Genomic DNA, 9,325 nt, shown 5'->3' with positions numbered 1-9,325 from the left:
GCCAAAATGTACCTAAAAATTTCAGCTTGCATAGGGTGTAAGAGACCAAAATTACTAAGAAAGAAACATTATGCACTTACATTTTCTCTTCGATACTTGTTTCATTCAGTTGCTCTTTGGGGGGGGGCAAAAAAAACCCACGAAAACCCCACACAAGCTATTTCTATGCGACATGCTCTATGAAACATGGAAGGGTAATATTTACCTACTCTAGAAAATATACTGATACATCCAAGTATACACAGATAGGAAAATCTATAAGCCAGAGAGCTCTTTGTTATCTCACAGATGAAAAGAACACATTTTTTCATGTTACTTACATAGCTATATATATTTAGATGTCAAGATATTTTGATATCGAGAGGCAACAGAAGAAGAATGGTTAACTACATTGAAAATTGTTCCTAATGTGTGAGCCACAAAACTATGAGGGTGAGAAAGGCCTCATGCTGAAGAACATTGGCCGGCCTCCATCTGTCTCATCCTGTTTCTCCCATGAGATAGACCAACCACTTTGTTAATGAACAGTAACTAATTCCAGAAGAAATAAGAGATAGAACAGATTCCCATCATCATCATTTTAAAAAAGAGTAAGACGTGTTAATGACGAGACTGTGGGTATCTCTCTATTAACAGCTAGCACAGTACAACAGGAAGGGGTCTACAGAACAAAACCGTATGTGCTGAGGGTGTGATGTCTACACTACATACAGCTTCTGGGGAGTTATTTCCAACCAATTCCAGTGTGGACTGCACATCCATTAGTTGTTAGAGTATGTTAGGTCGTGGGTCAGAGTTTAATTTCACCCAGGAGGTATCCCAGTTGTGTACCCCCAGACTGCAAACCATCTTGCAAACCAAAACCCCACATGTGGGGAATGACCAGGAGGTTAATTTCCAAAGCCCGCTCCCAATCCAACCTAAAATGCCGAAGCAGGCATATCCCAAATACCTCGCAGGACACAGCTTTAGTCTAACTGCTTTATAGGAACCCACATGGGCCAGAGAAATTTACAGACAAGATACTGCAGGGCACTGACAGCACTAACATTTGCTGCCTACCAGATACATGCATCTAGTATTATTCTAAGGTGTTCACACTCAAAGTGAATTCAAATCACAAAACATTTTTAGATCTCTGCTTCTAAGGGTGGAAATCTATACCAATGCAGAGAAACAGCATTCATGTACTGTCCTGCCCTTCTTTATTCCTATTTTGACTCCATGTGATGTCCAGGCTTTGTACTGGGCCTCTGCTAGGGAGAACTTCACTGACTGTCCGTGAAGGGCTGTAGAATCCTTCTCCCCAGTCCTTTCTCCTCTCAAACAAAACACAAACAACTCTTCCATTACACTTGGAACCTTACATATCCATACGTGTACGCATGAGGCAGATATACGAGAGGAGACACTGTCTTGTGCTTACCTTTATTTCTTAAATGCTTTTACTTCAAGGTAAAAATATTCAACTTACAGGCCTATTTCATTGTATGGAATGGAAATCAGATCCCTGAAGAGAAAGCAGCTCAATTCTTTGGGGCCAAAGTTTCAGTGTTAGAAACATAAAAGGTAGCAAATTCTCTTTAATGCAGAAGGGATTACAAAGGTAATTTCTTAACAGCTGCCTAACAAATCCCACATACATTCAGAATAAACCAGACTTATCCAGCATAGGTATAAGAACACCTTTTTTTTTTTTTTTAAACCAAAACCAAGAGAGACTTTGCTGATGCAACATACTTTCTTCTACCTTTTTTGTAAAAAAGTGTGATGGCAACAAATGAAACCACCCATCCAGCAGAAAGGCTAAGTTAGCATCTGTTAGGTTAAGTTAGCAAAAGACAGGCAAAACATATGACTGGGCTGCTGCTCTCTTACCTAATTACAAGAAATGCAGTTAATGTTTGAGAGTAATTCCTATCCTAAGTAGTAAAACTAAAGCCCATGAGTTTTGTGTATTTGTTGAATTTCTGTGGGTAAAAAAAAAAAAAAAAAAAAGTCCAAACCTACACATTCAGCAGTTTAGTTGAATTTTCTTGGTCTACATGTAGTTTTTGAAATACGGGTTTGTTGTACTACTCAAAACTTAGTCCTTGGTAACTATTAGCATTTTATTAACAACGCCTATATGTACATTTTTTACTGTAACCACATATATCTCTCACAGGGGCATAAGCTGGGGAGCATTCTTAGCTCATACTTGTTTTCCCCATGCAGCCACACATGTGGTGAACAGCTGTAGAAGTTGTAAAATTGTCTTTACACACTGCACATGCTGTTGAATATAATATGCATACACATTATGTATGAAGCAAGTCCTGAAGCAAAATAATGCACTTATTTCTTTTTACTTATTTTTATGTAAAGAAAACCAAATATTTACAAAGACAAATGTTTGCTGCTTAAATTCTTTCAACAAAATAATAGCCCTTAATTATCCAGAATTGCAGGTTTACCCGTTCTTCCCATGAGCAAGCCTTTTAACCACCTCCACTATGGCAAATTATCAAATGCTGTCAAAAGTGAATCTGCAAAGCAACTGTTACTATGGTATTGTGACCAGCTCCACTGCAATAAAATATAGAAATGAAAATGTAAATTGTTACTTAGATATACATTTTTCTCCAGGGTGCTATAAGCAAAAATTGAAAACAGCTGACACTGAGTCACCCTTCTAGATAATAAATATTGCTAATATGAATCTGATGTGTTAAAGGGTGGGGGGAAACTCCAGGGACTAACACTCCCCTCGTTAATATTGTACCACCAAATTGAAAGAAAGGTGGGGTGATTTCCCCATCTCTGGTGAGAGCTTAGTTTTCTGAACACAGCTAAATCAATCCCCACAGAGATATCTTATCTGCAAGGCTCATGAAAAATATCTGAAGAGTAAATGGTTAGCATTTGGAATGGACCACACTGCGCGAAGTAACAGTTATTTCATAAGAGATTTCCCATGGTAGATATTCCCAAACCCAACTATGAGGCCTTCACTCCCACACCCCCCACAAATGATATTATTTGAATGTTGTGCTATCCTATTAATATGCTAAAGGTAATTTTAAGCAACAAAGTACATATAGTCAAGCACAATAAAATGATATGTTATTTCTTGGGTATTTTTTTTAAAAAAAGAAAGCAGATCCATTTAAATGAGAAACACCTCCCTCTGCTCCCATCTTCCATCTGCCAACAAATACAGATACTGCACATGGGGCTTATCACACACTAGAAAGGAAAGCGTTATACAAGCCCACTGTTAATTTAGCTATGTAAATGTGAGCAATCTTTTTTTAGTTTCCGCCTTTTTCTGCATTCCTACAGTCCTTGTAACAACATGTTCAAAAGAATAAGCATTATTTTGAAAACTTTTTAAATTATTTGTAATTTTTAAAATTACATTTTGACCATCTATATACTGTAGAAATATGCTATCACTTTGATTTTAAAGTTAACATGTATGAAAAGAGAAGCAATCAATTTCACATACCATTTGTCTGCAGGTCTTTCCCACTTACCTACCACACATTTTCTGCATACACTAAAACCAGTCAGATTAAACTTAAATATTTTTCCTTTCAATGTAAAAAAAAAAAAAAAGCAAAAATAAATTTAATCTGATGTATGGATCTGACAAAAGAGCTTAAAAATATTGTCAGCTCATTTGAGAAATTTCACAAAACATTTTCATTATAATAACTAAATACATTGCTTTCTCCCTTTTCTGTATAATACATTAAAAAAACCCCAACCAACCAAATGAAAACCCTAAACTTACAAAGTTGTTTTGCTTTACTACTTTTAGTATTAACTTATGCTTGTTCTGCATGCCAGAACAGTGCATAGACTATTCTGGTATTCTGATTATTTAAGGTATCATCTTATCCATCTTTGTCAGTGAAGTTTTTAGGGAACTTCATCCATAATGCACATCTTCATCAAGCCACAGTTCAACCAATTACTGATGTGTTTACCAATAAGTTAATAAGTTGTTCCCCTCAGAGTTAGTGAAATTGCTTGACTGTCTAAGTTGTGTTGGCTAAAGCCGTAATGAGGTCATCTGCCCAGAGAGATGCAAGTTGGAACCCCTCACTATTTCAGGTTACATGAGTTCAGAACTCCTGGTGGTACTAGCCAGAGACCAAGACTCAAAGATGAGACTCAGGCCAAAATAAGCAAAGAAAAAAGTACATATTATTTTGCAGGATGCTGCATTTTGTTCCTTGTAGAACACTGCATTACTCAGCTGAGGTCCCAGTCCTGCTAGGTCTGCTCATTGGGAGAATTCACACATTATTTGACACAAGAGTGACTGAATCAGGCCACTTCAGATTAAAGAGCCTGTGAACTTTAGCATTTAGACATATGCTCACCAGATAATTTGCTCTCCCAAAAGTTAGGGTTTTTTCTATTATTGCAGCAATTGTCAAGTAGTTAAGCCATTGTTGATACGTAGGAGAGAGATCGGACTTGTACCAGAAGGATTATCTGCATAGCTACTATAAGAGATATCAGAACCAGTTTCTTCAAACATACAAAGGCTGGCTTTTTCTCCAGCAGGGATCTGGGAGAAGAGGAGGAGGGGAGAGTTGGAGAGATCCTTAGACCAGGAATGTAACTTTCAGTAACGACTCACAGATGTCAGAGTAACATTCTAGGATCTTCCTATTAGTCCAAAGTTATTACTTATAACGTATGTGGAATAAAAGCCCCTTGCATAAGACTGTAAACAAATTTCTCGACTAAACTAGTTGTGGCTCAGCCAACTTCAGCCCTGGGGGCAGAGAGGGGCAAAGGGGGTAAAAGGGGCCTAATTTTGTGGTATCACACTCAGATTTCTTATGATTTTATGAATTCTTCAGAGATGGGATGACTCTACTATTTAGGTTCCAAATCATCACCACAAAACTATTGGAAATGCCAATGATAAAGTAAAACCACACCCGGCATTATAAGAGAGAGATTTGAATTTAGACATGCAACTGTAATGAGAAGATTGGAGTTTTCACTTAGAATATATGAAATCCACTGCCAAAAAGACAATGAAAAAGCATCCAAGTTGGCCAGCTCATATATATCTAGGAGACTTTATGTTTAAGTGCATCCAGCTTTCACAGTAAATAGCATAATATATAATTAATCATATGTCAGCAGTAAATACCAAGATGCTGAATGCCTCACATGCTATAAAAGGCTTCAATTTCAGAGTCTCATTTGTAAAAGCTGTTTAATAGAAATTATTTGTATAAATTAAAATCAACATTGGATCTTCATGCTGGTTCTTAATTATCAGATAAAACTCTTAACAGCGTATCTTTGATGTAAAGCAAGGACACACTGAAGGTGACATATTTCCTTTACACATGAAAATAAACTGTTTACAGCATGTGTCACCACAGAAGAGATTTGTCACCACATGTACTTCAGGATCAGCAAGAGACAATTTGATTGCATCAATTAGATTTTCATTAGGATGCCAATCAGCTTTTTTACCAGCAAAAAGACACTGAAGTGTGCCTGGAAGCATCAACTGTGTCTGTCACCAAGATTTGCTGAGGGGGAGCAGATAAGGAAAGAAAAGGCACACCTGGGGCCTCAGAGCCCCGTGGGGAAGGTTAGCAGAAGGTGGCCCAATACTTCCTTTCCCCAGTCCTACGCAGATTGTGCCAAGAGGTACCCAGCCCCAGCAGCACAGACCTTCTGGCAGCAAGAATGGAAGCTCCTGCTCCTCACCAGCTACATGGGAGTCAGCAGAGCCTGTAAACCTGAGGTACCTGAAGTTCCTAAAACTGCAGTAGTAGTTTTAAGCACTTGGTGCTTCTACAAGCTAGTGCAGTGTAGGAGGTTGAGCTGGACTTCTCTTACCTGGTATGACCTAAGAAACTGCCCTCTTTGCACATACACAGATTCCTCCTAAAACTAGCAGGTGCCAAGGCACCGTGAGGATCTCATTCTATATTGAGGGGAATTACTGCCATCAAAGTGCAGGAGTAACAACAGCTGTGCTGGACCAGGCCCATGGTTCAGCTGGTGCAGAGCTTTGTTCTCGGCCACAGCCGATTCATAAAACTTAAGGAGTTTTGCAAGAGGTAGTTAGGTCACATCTGGCTCAGGTAAAGATTCTTCTAGACCCCAATAGTCAGAAGCATAAGAATTTATCTCTTTTCTAAAATGCTTTATTCTTTACTTAAGGTATGTCAAATCAGAGTAAGCTTGGGGTTTGGTTTTGTTGGGGTGTTTTTCATTGCCAACTCCTTTTCTAGATCCCATTAAATTCTAGATATCAAACAGTATTCTGAAATAATGAATTCTGCAAGGAAAATACACATTGTATGAAAAAAGCTTCCTTTCAATTTTGAAGGCAAAACATTTGAGTCTCATGAGTATCTTATTCACTGTGTTTTGTAAGATAAAGTGAATAGCCATTCCTGCTCTAGCTCTTACTTTGCAAAAGACTAGATGCATCATGGCACAGCTTATTAACCTAAGCCATATAATTATCTTAATTGGAGGTTTTTCACCTCTCTGTTTGAAAGCTTTTCTGTGGTTTTATCACTTTTTTTGACCAAACTAATCTTGCTGTGGCCTGCTGTAATTTTGGGCGAGAAAGATTTCGCGGCAGCAGGAGTCTTATCAACATATGCAACATACTCTGTCTTCTCTGCTCCTGTTACACTCACAACACACAACGATGTGCTGCAGGGAAAGCCACTTGCACGAGTGGACACATAGGGAATTGAGGATGCCTTGCAAGCAGCAACTCTGGGCTTTCTGTGTTTGTAGATGTCAAATATACAAGTAACAGTATCTTTGTAATTTTACTTAGGGGCAAGGCATTTTGCCCAACAGTTACAGAGGATTGTTCCCTTCTGTAGTAAAAAGCAGCAGCAATGCAGAGAAGTGAAATGTTTCCAGCACTGAGGTTAATCATTTTAGGACAAGTCCAATAGCCCTTTTTGGAAACTTTGCACAGCTGAGGACTGCCATTTGACAAAGTTTTTAATCATAAGGGAATGCTGAAAGAAGTGAAAACTATTTCAACTTAATGGAAAGGTACATGGCATGTTAAAAATTTTAAAGAGTATCTCTTCAAAAGAGCTTCAGCAACACCATTCAATTTAGGTTTCCCATGAGCCTCAAAACCCGAAAGTATCGAATAGACCTTTATTCATATTTCATGAAATATTAGAATTATTTATGTTCCTACATAATTTTGCTGAAAACTACAGCTAATGGAGCACCACCTGTGAAATTTACATATTCTGTGTAAAATCATACAGACAAGACTTCTTCATGTTGTAAAATCTGCTTAAGTCCTCAGATCCTCACTACCAGACAATAATGCCTGAACATTAGATTTTGCACAGAAAAAAACCAGTCTGAGATTTCTCTCAGTGTTTCATTTTTCTTGGTAGCATAGCTGATGAGCAGGTGCTTATTCTGCAAGAATTCCTTGGTTTCGGCTTCTCTAAGCTGTCGTATCCCTCATATTCGCAAACTGCTGCAGCTGTAATGAAACTCGTTCCCAGCTCTGTTCACCGCATCCATCAACACTTAACACTTCTCAAAATTTACCATTAATGCATGTAGTACAAAGTGTTCACAGAATATCTTAAGTATCTTGTAAGGCTCCACTTCAGCTCCTCAATCTATCTATTCAACTGCCTATAAATAAATTTGTTCAGATTACTGTAGAGTTTACAATTATGCAGCTTTAAAATTAATGAGATGCAATATGAAATACTAAATCGGATTTTCACTTGTTCATATTTTCCTAGATGATAGTTTCTAATAAATAGAAATAGAGAAACCTCAATTACAGTTAACAATACAAATACTTGTATTAAAAAAATCAAAAATTGCATAAATATTATACATATGGATCTATACACATAGAGTATTTTTTCTTCATTCTAAGCAGTGCAATGTCTCAGTTACGTTAGGATTAAGCAAACAGAAAGGAAGAATACTTGCCATACTACAGAAATAACTGCTGTCTCCGTTCTGTGGCAGCAAAGAAAAATCTCTGTGAAAATGAAAAAAAAAAAAATTTCTATCTCCTTTCTAGCAATTTGTAAATTATGTTGAACTACAATTAAAAAAATGTTTTTAAAAGGGCAGTAAATTATTTATTATTCTACTATAAACCTATTTGAACTATCAGCCTGAGATTTTAGATTGACAAAGATTGAAATCTTCATCTCTGATTAACTTCTTTTCATTTTAGATACAATTCTAAAATAAATAGTTTTATATTCCTAAATGGACCTTTGTCTCTGTTTCAGTAGTTCTCCTATAAGAAGAAACAGTATAGAAGGACCTGAAATAATGTAAGGTATTTGGTTAATTTAAAAAGGTTTAATAAAGCAAGTTTTACCATGTTAAATCTACCCAGGAGTTATTTCTTCTTTAGTGAGTAGAAAGATATAGTTCATAATTATTCAGTTTTAATTCTTGATTAGTGAAGTCGAGAGCTGTAGTACCTCATGAGAGCTCTAAGAAATCCTAGGTTTGATCCAGCTCTTATTAACTTTAACAGCAACTGAAGTGGGCTCCATTTTTCCCTTGATATCTCCACTGTACTACAGGCAAACCATCCTTTTCCATTTGTGCTCTTTTACCTTTCATAGATAATATATTTGTTTATAATGAAGTAAAAAAAATTATTTCCTGCTTAATATAGGGATATATTTTCACTTTTTGAGATTATTTATTCTTTTTAATAATTTTTAAGTTAATAGGATTAATCAAATACTTGAAGAAATACAGAGCACTTACACCTTCCACTGAATCAGATGAGTTTACATCTGTATTAGGACTAAACCCTCAACACGTAACATTCTTTTATGATGCAGCTATAATTTTATCTGCCACTCACACAGCACAAGAACCTACACAAATAACTGAAAATATATGAAGTACCTGAACATATTTTTTCCTCCATTATGGACATTGTACACATTGTATTCACAATGATAAGTACACAAATTACAGTGGGATTTGTCCTCTGCATGCACCAATTTTTACAAATACAGAATGCTGAAAGGTCATATTGTTAATGAGTCACATCATTTCTCCACATTTAGAATATTCCAGTGCTAGATGGATACTACAGTGGATTTATGTTTGCAGGAATCACCTGGAAAAGGTATAGGAAGAAATGAAAATAAGTTGCACAGTTTTTGTTACTCAGAGGCAGAAAAGCTGTCCAGAACAATTTGCTCTTAATGGCTGTTTTAGCTCAAAAGAGGCCCCGAAGTGAAGAATAAACAAACTGTCACAGGAACAGAGAATAAGTCTCTTAAGATCAGGGTTAAGGTTCATT

Source organism: Grus americana, chromosome 8, assembly GCF_028858705.1.
Source record: "Grus americana isolate bGruAme1 chromosome 8, bGruAme1.mat, whole genome shotgun sequence".
NCBI classification, from domain to species: Eukaryota; Metazoa; Chordata; class Aves; order Gruiformes; family Gruidae; genus Grus; species Grus americana.
This window is presented reverse-complemented; position numbering follows the sequence as displayed.